This window comes from Lissotriton vulgaris, chromosome 8 (genome assembly GCF_964263255.1).
Source record: "Lissotriton vulgaris chromosome 8, aLisVul1.2, whole genome shotgun sequence".
NCBI classification, from domain to species: Eukaryota; Metazoa; Chordata; class Amphibia; order Caudata; family Salamandridae; genus Lissotriton; species Lissotriton vulgaris.
In genome coordinates, this window is record NC_141696.1 from 707,712,424 (window position 1) to 707,727,069 (window position 14,646).

Below are 14,646 nucleotides of genomic sequence, written 5' to 3' on the forward strand. Positions count from 1 at the left end.
AGGCATATAAAATGGACAGAGGAGTTACTTTTATTAAAGGAGTATTTTGTGATTGCCCAGAGGAAGCTAATAAAGGACATAAGTGAAGGTAGGATGGACGGTCCATTTGAATCATATCCTATGGAGAGGTTGATTGTTTCGCCTATAGGCGTGGCCACAAAGTCAAAGGGAGAGGTCAGATTTCTACTATACTTGTTCCAGCTGAGAGGTAGTTTAATAATGTTTTCATGGCAAAAGAGTTAAGTTCTATTAACTGCTCTTCGATGGATAGGTCGATATGGAAGACACAAGTGGGGTTGTACATGGCAAAGAGCGACACGAAAGCTGCAGTTACGCTCGTGTCGGAGCAATTTGGGGGTTGGTGATTTGTGGTTAAGGTTTTACTGGTGGGCTGTTTGTGACATGTACATTGTTTGAAAAATATATATCTTTCCTATGATGGTTGTTCATCTTTGTAACAGGAGTGGCTTCTATTACACACTATTTAGATTATTTTTTGGGGAGGATCAGCTGGCCTGGCGAACTGCCAGCAGATTCTGGTAAGCTTTGTTCAGGAGATGATGGAGGAAGTGGGAATACCATTGGCACAGAAGATGACAGTAAGGCCAGGCATGATTTTGAGATTTTTGGCTATTGAGATAGACACAGTGAAGATGGAGATGAGATTACCAGAAGTCAAGAAGAGAGTACTGTTGTTGGTGGATGAGATGTTGATGAGAAAGAATGCCAATGCTTGGAACATCCTTTTTGTTAGGCCATTTAAAAGTTTGCTTGCACAGTGGTATGGGCTGGGAGCACGTTTAGCTTGAGGCTTGGCATTTACTGCACAATAGAATTAGGCATTTGTTAGAGGTAAAGGTGGATGTGAAGGTTTTGTTTTTGGGGAAGTTAAGTGTATATTGTTTGCGGGGACTGGGGGAGGAGATGACCTTGTCCATTCAGATTTTTTCAGATGCAGAGATTTTGGCTTCTTTTTGGCAAGAGAAGTAATGAATTGAACAGTGGCCTGAATATTAAAAAAAAAAGGCCAGCTCTTTGTGGTATAGGTATTTTCAAGAACATGAAGTTGCTGTTTATGTAGACAATATGGCATTCATCAGTATAGTTAATATTCAATCTGCCAGATATGTGACAGGTTTTTTGCTGGGATACTTGAAATGTAACATTCGCTTTAAGGTAAGACATGTCCCTGGAGTTGACCATGGCATAGCAGATGCATTGTCTTGTTCGCAGTGGAGGAGATTCTGCGGGCTTGCACTAGAAGCAGATTGTGTGAGAAGCAACAGGGACTCTGAAAACTAGAAGGAGGAGATTTATTGAGTTGCTCAAAGGATTGTTTGTCACTTCAGCAAGAAAAGCTTACTCAAAGGCATTGGTAGAGTTCATGATTCTGGAGCTCTAAATGACAGTGAAGGTGGGAGAAGATGAGATGATGTAGTTAATTTCATTATGAACATGATGGAGATTGGTTTATCATGGGTGATCATTATAGTCATATGTGATATGAGCCAAAAGCCGGGGAAATGGGGAGAAGGAATGTGGAAGGATGGACAAGAGCGAAGGGTGGGTGTAGAAGGATAAGGAAGCCTGTACCCATAGGTTTGCTGGATCAATTCACACCGACATTGACAGGGACTTGCAAGAATGGATTTGAGGTTGCATTGTTTTTTCAATGACGATGTTGTGGTTGTTTTTGGGAGCTTTTTGGCTAACAGAAATATTAGGATACGGAAAGCACAATGTGGCAGTGAAGACGGATGGAGCGGAGGTGTACATGTTAGAAAGTCAAAAACCGATCAAAGGGGCAGAGAGAGAGAGAGAAGTGATGTTGAGGAGACACCTTTGTTTTGGGTCTGCCCCAAGTACTAGTGGAGGGTGGAGGGACGTATGTGCTTTGCAGTTTGTCACAGAGGGAATAAGTGTCTGGACATGATGGTTAGAACAGTGCTAGTTATCAGGCTTGGATGATACTCCATAAGGTGTTGCATTCATTGAGTTATCTTGCTCAGGAGTTTGGGACTCACTCGTTTAGGATCTGCTACTGAAGTAGAGGCGTGAGGGTGTCCAGAAGAAGTGTTAAGAGGTTTGGGAAGATAGAAATTGGATTGTTTCAGGGGGTATGTGTGCCTGAGGGATTGTTTTAACTGTTTTTGATGCTGGTTGCTTGCAAGTTGAGTTCTTGGCCTGCAAGGGGATTTTGTGACTGTGTGGATATGTGGTTCACTTATTTGTGAAATAGGCAGAGATGAAGAGATAGGGAAAGCATTTGTTTAATATTTCCATCTCACTGGCCACTGAAACAAGATAGAGCACTTGTTTGAAATATGAATCCTTGAAGTGCCTAATTAAACAGTGGTCAACATGTTTCTGACATATCACCCATCCGGGCCATTGGCATTTGTTAGGACCAATTCAGTGAATACCCTAATTTAAATCTGGCCCTCTAGAGAGAGTTGTTTTTAGCGATGCATAACACATACACACACATTAATAAATAAAATGGACAAGTATGGTTACATTAAACCTGGTACTCTGGAGTCTCTTTAGACCTGTATAAGAACAACAGAACATGAAATCCTTTATACATCCTCTATAACAGTACAGTTAAGAATATTTTTCAGAATCACATTGGGTATAAATACATTATCACCACATGTAAACACAGCAAACTGAAGAATCATCACACACTTATGTGTACTTTTGTTGACCATCTGCGTACTCTGTTCTTTATATAGTTTGGGACAAAATATTGGATGGGATGAATCACATCTGAGGCGCTGTAATTGGAAACAAAAATTAAAGACTGCTGGTGTTCCCTAAATTCAAAAGATTTGGTGTTGATTTGGAACATGCACGCTTGGCATTAGCGGCATTGGTAATGCCTTTACATGGGTAGAAGTCACAAATGGGTATTAATAGATTAATTTGTTTTGCATCCTTTACACCATAAAATCTCTGATATTCTTGATACATTTGAAAGCAAATCATTTAGGGTTTGTACTTAACCTGGAAAGGATATGCCAGTTTTTGTAAATTATTTTCAATTTTTATTTGTGTAGGAGTAAATGCGATGACACATATTAGACGGTAAGTAGATTCTCTTCTGGCACTAGGTTCTAATAAGGACTTTTGTGGAACATTCGAGGCTCTTTTAATTTACTTTCTGACCAGACTCTTGGGGTATTCTCTTTCTGTTAGCCTGCCACTGATTCATTAGGTTTCTTAAATAAGTCAAATCTGTTCTTACTGTAATGACTGACCCACAGAAACTGGAAAAGGGGAGATTATCACTTAAACCTCTGGAATGATGACTCTTATACATTAGTAAAAATAATTCTCCCAGTTGGCTTATGGAATAGTGAAATGTATGATTTATTGTGTGCATAGCGTACCAATGGGTTCAAGCCATTTATCTTGGTTTTTTGTTAAATGTGAGCCTAAAGTGAGGGCGTGGCTCGTTCAAATAATAAATGAGGTTGGTTAGGGGTTCAGGTGTACCATGCCATATGAAAAATATATTGTCTACATATCTATGCCTTAGGTGGATAGTCTTGAGTGGTGGTACTGTCATTTCTAGAATCAAGAACACCGCTGTGTTCGGGATTCTAGGAGAGACAGTTAAGACCCAGGTTTCAGATACAGACGTGCTTTATCAACTCTGTGGAATAAATACCTATAATCTCACCTACCACTCGACTGTACCATCTCTGTTATTTCTCTGGCAACGATCGGAGAAGAGCCATGGAGCCTGGAGTCCTGCTTGCTGCAGATCAAATAGCAGTTGCATGTCAGTTGCTCCTTGGATGTCGGGCAGTATTCCGGATGATGTATTATTGTTCCCGGTGACATCACTTCAAAACCGCGTCTTCCTGTGTCACTCGGTGAGTGTTTGCTGCATTTTTGAAGATTTGACGGTATTCGGAGCTGTCCCCTTGCTGCCTGTGCGAGCTCCGTCTGTGTAAAGGTGACGTAGGAACGTCACAGCGTGCAGCGGCCATACTTTGGGAGAAGTATCAAGGCCCTTGCTCACGAGTGACGTCAGTGTGCACCACGCACGCATCAACATGCACGGCGGCCATATTTTGGGATATAAATTACGGCGTGGCAGCCATTTCAGTACTGGTTTTGTTTAATAAAGGAGCACACAACGCGGGGGACATCGTTTATTGCATATTTACGACGAAGGAAGCAATTTTAAAGCATACAAGTGTGGCAATGCCTGGAAACTTGGCATAAATAGCTGTTGCATGTCAGTTGCTCCTTAGATGTCGGGCAGTATTCCGGATGATGTATTATTGTTCCCGGTGACATCACTTGAAAACAGCGTCTTCCTGTGTCACTCGGCGAGCGTTTGCTGCATTTTTGAATATTTTACGGTATTCGGAGTTGTCCCCTTGCTGCCTGCGCAAGCTCCGTCTGTGTAAAGGTGACGTAGGAACGTCACAGCGTACAGCGGCCATACTTTGGGAGAAGTATCAAGGCCCTTGCTCACGAGTGACGTCAGTGCGCACCACGGACGCATCAACATGCACGGCGGCCATATTTTGGGATGAAATAACGTTGTGGCAGCCATTTCAGTACTGGTTTTGTTTAATAAAGGAGCACACAACGCGGGGGACATCGTTTATTGCATATTTACGACGAAGGAAGCAATTTTAAAGCATACAAGTGTGGCAATGCCTGGAAACTTGGCATAAATAATAACTGTTACTGAAAATAAGTCTAATATTATTACATTTTTATTTGGGGAGAATATTTAAGCATATATAAAAAATAATAATAATAAAAACAAATGAATATATTCTCCATTCATTAGTGGTGATTAAATAAATCACAATAGTTTTTATTTTACATTTTATTATTGTTATTTAATTTATTTCCAATGGAAACATTTTCTGCTCCTGCACCTTTCTTTGTTTCACCTGGAGAACCTATTCTAGAATGGAAAAGATGGAAAGAAGGTTTTCAAGCCTATATTGAAGCAATTGGTGGCGAAGACTATGCAGATAAACGCAAATTAGCAATATTGAACCATTGTTTAAGTGCAGAGGGAAGACATATTCTTAACCATCTACCTCCTAGTAACAATGGAGTATCATCATCTGAAGACGACATTGATGTTTTTGATGAGGCTATTAAGCAAATGGACAAACGGTACATAAAAAAGTGAATGAAGTAGTTTCTTGTCACAAATTTCTTAGCAGAGGTCAATTGGTTAATGAATCCGTTGATTCTTTTGTGAATGATTTACGGATACTTGCATCAAAGTGTAACTATTCAACATTTCATGATCAAATGTTGCATGAGCAAATGGTGCATAAAGGGGCAGATGTCAAGCTTCAAGGTAAACTGCTTGATGTGGAAGACCTAACTTTGGATAAAGAGTAACATATTGCCCATTGTTTTGAGGATATGAAGATTGGTTTAAAAGAACTCGCCGAAAAAAAGATATCTGAAGTTAATGCTGTTAAAAAACTTAACTATGAATAACATTCTAACAAGATGAAATACAAAAGTCAACAGTTCCAAGATAAAAAAGATTATATATGTTTTAAATGTGGCATTTCCGGTCATTTAGCTAATGACAGGAGGTGTCCAGCTGTAGGGCAAGTGTGTAGGTATTGTAAGTTAAAAGGTCATTTTACAAAAATGTGCAGCAATAAGAATAAATACAAGAGTAAAGGGTTAGATCGAAGAGGTCAAAATTACGAAAGTATAAAAGAAGTTAAAAGTGATGTTGAAGAGGATGAATTTCTTTTAGCAGTGTATGAAATCAATGGTAGTGAAAAAGATGCTCCTTATTGTACGGTAGCCATTGGTGGAAAAGATGTAAATGTCATGGCCGATTCTGGTGCAAGACACACTATCATTGGTGAAGAATGGATAAAGGAATTCCCGAATTTGAGTTTATCTCCTCCTGACATAAGGTTAGTTGGATATGGTAGGAAACCTATTGATGTCCTAGGGTTTTTTACAACCACCATAATCTTCAAAGGTAAAATCATTACATCTAAAATTTATGCTGCAAAAGATGGTTCTTGTCTTTTCGGTTGGCCTCAACAGAGAGATTTGATGATAACCTTAGATCCTAATCACCCAGATCAGGTTCTGGGATATTCAGATTTGATTTCAAATGTTGAAACTGATCCAGCATCTGAATGGGAAAAGAGATTTCCCAGTGTTTTCTCTCATTCAAAATTGGGTCTGTTAAAAAAAATGTGTACATAAGATCATTCTTAAACAAGATGCTGTGCCCAGAGTTCATAAGGCGAGGAATGTCCCATTGCATTTAAGACAAGCTTTAAAAAGTGAACTCCAAAGATTGTGTGAAGTGGATGTCATTGGAGAAATAGAATCTTCGGAGTGGTTATCTCGGGTAGTTGTCACACATAAACTTAATGGTAAAGTAAGATAATGTGTTGACTTGAGAGATCTTAACAACAGTGTATGGGTTGACAGACATCCGTTGCCAAACATTAATGAAATGTTCACGAAATTGAAAGGGGCATCCATATTTTCTACCCTTGATCTATCTAATGCCTACCATCAGATAGCACTCATGAAGATAGTAGACATCTCACGTCTTTTATCACTTCTGAAGGGGCGTTCAGGTACAAAAGAATGCATTTTGGCTTAATATCGGCATCCTCTGTTTTTCAGAGAGTAATGCATAATTTGTTTAACACCTTGGGTGCTAAGGGGTTTTCCCGTCCGGTGCTGCATTATGACAATTCCCATTGTTCATGACAAGGTCAACTCGTCATAAGCACAGCCCAGGTAAAACCCATGACGAGTTGACCTTGTCATGAGCACTGAAGAGGTTAAGAACATTGAAAAAGTCCTATATTTTCAGGATGAAATTTTGATTTTTGCATCCACTTTATCAGAACATACTAACATTCTACACAAGGTTTTGTGCATTTTGCAAGATAATGGCCTTACTCTTACAAAAGAAAAATGTACATTTATTGTGTCATCTGTGGAATATTTAGATCATTCTATAAGTAAGCAGGGCATTTCTCCAAAACAAAATTTGATCAGAGCTATTGAATTAGCTCCTGATCCCGAGAATAAGGATCAGCTCAGGTCTTTTTCGGGACTTGCCGAATATTATGCGAAATGTATTCCTTTATTTTCTGATAAGACTGTGAGTATGAGAAATTTAATGAAAAAAATGTAAATTTTTCATGGGATTACAGCTGTATAAAGGAGTTCAAAGACTTAAAGAGAAGTATTGCATCCACACCTGCTTTGTCAACTTTTAATTCAGTTATTGTAACTGATGCAAGTAATGTTGGCATTGGAGCGGTGTTGAAGCAGAATCAGAAAGGTTAATTGGTCACTATTGGTTTTGCATCTAGACCGTTAAGAGGTGCGGAGTGTAAATATTCTACGTTGGAAAAAGAAACTCCTTCTTGTTGGTGGGGGGTTGAATATTTTCGGAAATATGTTTATGGAACAGTTTTCAAAGTAAGGTCTGATCATAGACCCTTAGTTGATTTATTCACTACTAAAGGATGCGGCAAAGCAACTTCAAGAATTGCAAGATGGCAATATAAATTACAAGATTTTCATTTCAATGTAGAGTACATACCAGGAGTAAGAAATATTTTGGCTGATTGTTTATCGAGATTGCCAGTACCTGATGACAACGTGGTGGAGGAAGATAATGACTTGGAAAGTGTTGTTTCTATTTGTGAAGTGTCAAAAGCTTGTATTCAAGAGAAGGAATGGAAATTTGCACGTGATAAGGATATTACACTGAGGGATGTCATTACTTATGTTAAATCTACATGGCCACGAAAAGCTGATTTGTCTTAGAATCTTCTTCCTTTCTATCAGATTGCTCATGAGTTATCTTTGAAAGAAGATGTGTTGTTAAGAGGTCTACAGTTAGTTGTGCCCTGTGATTTACAGCAAAATATTTTGGACATGGCTCATGAAGGTATGACTAGCATGAAAAGAAGGATTAGGAGTGAATTTTGGTGGCCAGCTATGGATAAAGCCATTGAACGGAAGGTCAGAGACTGCATGGAGTGTTGTTTAAGTGATCAGTCTCAGAAACACATTTCGTATGAGCATTTACCCATATCCAGACCAAGTTGTGTTTGGGAAAGTGTTTCATTGGATATTGCAGGTCCTTTGTGTTATAATAAGAATGCAGTCTACGTCATTATTTTGATAGATCAAATGTCACAGTGGCCGGAAGTGAAAATTGTTTCTAGTGTTACCTCTAGTGTGGTGATAACATTTTTAAATGAGGTCTTTGAAAGAGAAAGTTTTCCAGAGTAAATTACAACTGATGCACAAGTTACTACTTGTGTAACGATATATCTGTAAGAGACATTAGTTAGTGATAGATTCCTTACCTTAGAATATCCCCAGGCATCAGACTGGATCCGGAAACTTTTGCGAAGCAATACCCCTGCGCGTCGGTAGGCGTCGTCCGCGGCTCCGCGTCCGTCATTGGCGTTGTTAGTTCCGGAATGACGTTGCTGGAGTACTTAAACTCCACCCTCGCGCGCTGACGTCAGTTCTTATACACAGCTTTTCCGCGCAAGATACGCAGAGCCATGATAGAGCCAACACTGGTGCCATGAAACTAGGGCCCTGAAAGGGGATGACCTTGACCCTAGATATCGGTTCGCAGAACGGGGAGGATGGGTGGGTCGGTAAGGAATCTATCACTAACTAATGTCTCTTACAGATATATCGTTACACAAGTAGTAACTTGTGCATCTGAAACAGACCCATTAGTGATAGATTCCTTACCTTAGAATAGATACCCCAGCAATACCAACCCCGTTGGTGGGTCTGCGAACCAATAATCACACCAGAAAGTCCTGGAGGACGGAACGGCCAAAGAAGCTATCCCTCCGGACTTGGCTGTCCAGGCAGTAGTGTCTCGCGAACGTGTGCAGCGAGGCCCACGTAGCTGCCTGACAAATGTCCTGCAAGGGGACTCCTCGGCCCAGGGAAGTAGTAGTCGCCGTGGCCCGAGTGGAGTGGGCCCTCAGCCCAACAGGAGGTTCCTTCTTAGCCAAAGAGCAACACACTTGGATGCACAAAACGATCCACCGAGAGATGGTCCGCTTGTGCACCGCCCGTCCTTTCTTAGCGCCCACGTAACCAACAAAGAGTTGGTCATCCACCCGGAACTGGCGTATGCGATCCCGATAGTAAGAGAGCGCACGTCCTTGGGTCCAGACGGTGGAGCCTCACTTCCTCTTTCGAGGGATGCGGAGGCGGAAAGAAGGTGGGCAAGGTGATGGAGTGCCCGATGTGGAAGGCTGAGACTACCTTGGGCAGGAAAGAGGGTTTTGTACGCAACACAACCTTGTCCGGATGGACAGAAAGGAAAGGAGGTTTAGAGGAAAGAGCCTGGAGCTCACTCACTCTCCTGGCAGAGGTGATGGCAACCAGGAAAGCAGTCTTAAGTGTAAGAAGACGTAGAGGACAGTTATGAAGCGGCTCAAAGGGAGCGCACATCAACCAGGTTCAAGTCCCACTGGAGCATCACGAAATGAACAGGAGAGAACATACGAGTGATGCCCTTTAAGAATCTGTTTACAATGGGGGACTTGAACAAAGAAGGCTGATCAGGTAGCCTTAAGAAGGCTGAAAGGGCAGAAAGGTAGTCGTTGATAGTGCCCAGAGCAGAGCCCTGCTGGGCAAGAGAAAGAAGGAAGAGGAGAACCTCAGAAATAGGGGCATTGAGAGGATCCACAGCCTTTGCTGTGCACCATGCCACAAATCTGTTCCACCTGCAGGCGTATACCGACTTTGTGGTGGGACGCCTGGCTGCCAGAATGACATTACAGACTTCAGGAGGCAATTCAAATGGTCTCAACTGTCGCCACTCAATCTCCAAGCATGGAGGTGGAGACTGGACAGGTTCGGGTGGAGGACCGTCCCCTGCTGCTGCGACAGAAGGTCCTCCTGAAAAGGCAGACAAATCGGGGGATCGACTGACATACAGAGTAGCTCGGGATACCAGTACCTTCGCGCCCAGTCCGGAGCCACAAGGATGACTTGGGCCCGGTTGTGCTTGATTTTCTTCAGCACTCTGGGCAGAAGTGGTATAGGCGGAAAGGCGTACACAGACCGCTACTCTACTCGTGACGAAAAGGGTCCCCAAGCGAATGCCGCCTTGGAAATTCCAACGTGCAAAACTGATGCCCGTTCTCTTCGGTGGCGAATAGATCTAACCAAGGCTCTCCCCACTGCAGAAAGAGGCCTTGCGCCACGTCCGAGTTCAGACGCCATTCGTGATCCATCATGCACCTTCGGCTGAGCACCTGCCAGGTGTTGAACCACCAGGGTCACGCCCTGACGCGCCAGCCACTGCCAGAGGCACAGAGCCTCCTGGCAGAGGGTCCACGACCCCACCCCGCCCTGTTTGTTGCAGTACCACATGGCGGTGGTGTTGTCCGTGAACACCTGCACTACACTCCCCCGGACAGAGGGGAGGAATGCCTTCAGTGCTAGACGAATCGCCCGCAGCTCCAGAAGGTTGATATGGAGCTGGGACTCCGCCGGAGACCAGAGGCCTCTGATCTCTGTCTCTCCCATGTGGCCTCCCCAGCCTTGGAGGGACGCGTCCGTCACAACTACGTGCTCCGGCTGGGGAAGGCAGAGGGACCTGCCGCTGACCCAATCGCGGTCCGTGAGCCACCACTGCAGTTGTCTCACAGTGCCCTCCGAGATCATGACATGGTCGGACAGGTTGCCCTGATGCTGGGCCCACTGAAACTTCAGGTCCCACTGCAGAGCCCGCATCCGCCACCTGGCGTGATGCACCAGAAGGATGCAGGAGGCCATCAGCACCAGAAGCCGCAGCATCAACCTGACCAAGACCCGGGATAAAGGCTGAAAGAGTGGAATCAGAGCCTGAATATTCCGGACCCGCTGTTCGGGAGGATAAACCCGAAACTGCGCCGAGTCCAGGACCGCTCCGATGAAGAGGAGCTTCTTAGAGGGGCACAGGTGTGACTTCGGCACGTTGATGGAAAACCCCAGCTGGTGCAGGAGGTCCGCCGTTGTCTGGAGGTGGCTGACGACTGTCTGGGGCAAGCTCGCCTTCAACAACCAGTCGTCGAGGTAGGGGAAGACTGAAACCCCTAACCTGCGGAGATGAGCTGCGACCACCGCCATCACTTTCGTGAACACCTGTGGGGCGCTGGTAAGGCCAATGGGAGCATGGTAAACTGAAAGTGCTCGTGGCCTACCGTGAACCGCAGGTAGCGCCGGTGGGCCGGCAGGACGGGGATGTGGAAATAAGCGACCTGCAAGTCCAACGCTACCATCCAGTCTCCTGGGTCCAGGGCAGCTAAGACATAAGCCAATGTTAGCATTCTGAACTTCTCCTTCCGGAGGAAGCCGTTGACGTTCCGTAGGTCCAAGATAGGGCGCAGGCCCCCTTTGCCCTTCTAGGGTACCAGAAAGTAGTGGGAGTAACAACCACACCCTACTTCTGGCCCAGGAATGTGCTCGATGGCCCCCTTGGCCAAGAGGGCCGTAACTTCCACTTGCAGAAGTTGCAAATGATCCCCCGACACACGGTGGTACTGCGGTGGCATGGCTGGAGGGGTCGTCTCGAAGGGGAGGAAGTAGCCCTTTCGGACGATTTGCAGCACCCACATGTCCGACGTGACAGTGCCCCAGTGGAAGTGGTGATGGCGAAACCTGCCCCCCACTGGCGTCACATGGGCCTGAAAGCACGGACTAGGAGGGTTTTGAGGCGGATGCTGCAGGAGGAGGTGTGGACTGGCCTCGCCGTTGTCCCCGACCGCCGCCACGGCGGTTTCCATGGCCGCCACCGCGCTGTGTATTAGTCTGCGGTGCGTGGCTGGCAGCACGTGTGGGAGCGCCCCTTCCTTGGCCACGACAGGAGTGAAAGGCACCCGTTTGCTGGCGTGGGGCAGAGAGGCCCAAGGACTTGGGCGTAACCCTGGAGTCCTTAAAATGCTCAAGCGCATGGTCTGCCTTGTCGCCAAAGAGGCGACGGCCATCAAATGGCATGTCCAGAAGGGTGGCCTGGACATCAGCCAAAAGGTTTGCGGTCCTCAACCAGTCGTGGCGTCGAACTGCCACCTGCCATCGCTCTGCCCAGTGAGTCCGTGGTATCCAGCCCACACCGGATAGAATAACGTGCTGCATCTCGACCCTCCGCAAGGGCTTGGGCGAGTTTAGTCCGGGCCTCCTCCGGACATTGTGGCAGCACGTCCGTGACCGTGTCCCACAGAGTGTGGGTGTAGCGGCCCAAGAGGCATGCGGTATTGACTGACCGCAGTCCCAAACTCGAGAACACCTTCTTACCGAATTGTTCTTACCTCTTGAATTCCCGATCGGGCGGAGCCGTCGGGAATGCGGTCTGGGAAGTAATAGCATGGATGACCAGGCTCTCGGGGTGGGGTGGGTGGACAAGAAGCAAGGGTCACCCGGAGCCGGGCGGTAGCGTATGGCCACGTTCCTATCTACAGGCTGGCATGTAGCGGGCTTGGACCAAGTGCCCAAAAGAACATCACACAAGGCCTCATTAAATGGCAGTAGAGGCTCAGCCGAGCTTGCCGGCGATTTAAGGACCTCAGTGAGGAGGTTAGTCCTCACGGCCGCGACAGGGAGCTCCAGGCCCAATGCCTTGGCCGCCCGCGTCAACACTACTCTGTAGGCAGCCCCCTACTCCGTAGCCACGGTTGGAGGGGAGGCAAAACCAGTGTCTGGCAAAGTGTCCAGTCCACTGGCATCCCCAAGCTCACATGTCCAGTCCTGCTGAGACTGGCACTCCTGTGCCAGAGGGTCTACAGACCCCTCCCATTCTCCCTCGTCACCCATCACCTGAAATTCAGGTTCAAAGGATGGGGCCTGTTCGTGGAAATAAAAATCTCCATACGACGTTGAGAGCGGCGCCCAGCGGCGCCGCTCCGGAACCAAATCGAGGGCAGGATCGGGGGTGGCATCGCCCGTAGGCGGCGCGGGGGTGACACTCTAGGGGCCGGCGTCGGTGAGGTCGACCGGCGATGACCCGGATCCGGAAGCAGATCTAGTGGGGGCCTGCGGCACCGAGACCGAAGTCGCCAGCGGCGTCGGGGCCAAAGCACCCGGCGGCGTCAGACCCGAAGCACCAGACCCGCTAGGCCCCCCAGCCGGGACCGCTGGCCTCGAAGGCGCCACGGAACACGGTGGAGGAGGGAGAGACATCATGGCCATGAGGTACCGCTCGACCTCCTCAGGTATCACATCGTGCCCAGGGACCGGAAGGTGTGGGGCAGGCTGCAGTGCCCGCGACTCCTTCTGAGCCACGTGGGTGGTGTCACCCGAATCCCCGGCCGCGTCGCGTGAGCGTTGGGGTGGGTCGGAAGAGCGATGACGCCTTTCCGACCTCTCATGGCTCTTACCTGAGGATCTTGATCCCAAAGACCGATGCTGACTCTCTGAGCTACGAGGGCTCCGACCCCGCGACAGGTCCCTCGACCTCCTGTGGGACCGGGACCTTGAACGGCGCGGGCCGACTGCGGGATCTCAAGCCGCTTGTGGGACCACTCCCACCTAGCCTTAGACGTCAGGTCCCGGCAGTCGGAGCAGGTTCGGTCGTCGTGGTCGAGGCCTAGACACTGAAGGCACCGGCGATGGGGGTCGGTAACCGACATCATTCGGCTACACTTGGAACAGGGTTTGAACCCGGGCATCCCAACCGGTACCGTAGGAGTCAAACGACTCGAGAAAAACCAGATCAAAAGAACAAAAAAGTTTCGTCAAAAAGTGGCTAAGGGGTAGAGCTTCTCCGGATCTGCGCTAGCTGGAGCGGAAAAAAGAAGAACTGACGTCAGTGCGCGAGAGCGGCGTCTAAGTACTCCAGCGACTTCATTCCGGCGCTAACGATGACGACGACGGACGTGGAGCTGCGTACGACGCCTACCGACGCGCAGGGGGATTGCTACGCAAAAGTTTTCAAATCCAGTCTGACGCCTGGGGATATTCTAAGGTAAGGAATCTATCACTAACGTGTCTCTTTCAGATAATGGAGTACAATTTGTATCTGTTGAGATGAAAGATTTTATGAAATGTCATGGAATAAGACATTAACGTGCTTCTGTATATTACCCTCAGAGCAATGGAATTGTAGAAAGGAGGATAAGGGTATTTCAAGAAGGTTTACAGTCAGCTTTGCAAAACGGAAAGAAGTGTACACAAACTATAAGTGAAATTTTGTGGTGTTATAGGAACACTCCTAGGAGTATGGGTGATTTGTCTCCTTTTGAGAAAATGAGAGGAAGGAAAAGTATTTCTAATATGAATCAATTCTGGATGAGAGATTTGTTTGTGGACAAGGATAAAACTAAAAATGATTGTCAATATATTTCTACGCAAGTGAGAGTCAATGATTGGGTACGTGTTAAGAAAGGCAGATTGGTCAAGTCAGGTATGTCTAGGTACTCTAGTCCACTAAAGGTAATTTGTGTTGGAAGACAGGTGGTAGAGTTATCTGATGGCAATGTTTGGAGTATGTCTAAGATAATTAAGATACCTCAGTGGGAATGGCCAAAAGAAAAGTTTAATGATTCTAGTGTCTCAAGAGATTCCAATTTTGCCAATAATGCTAAAAATTGGAGGAAGTTCATCATACCATTTTGTGAGAATTCTCAC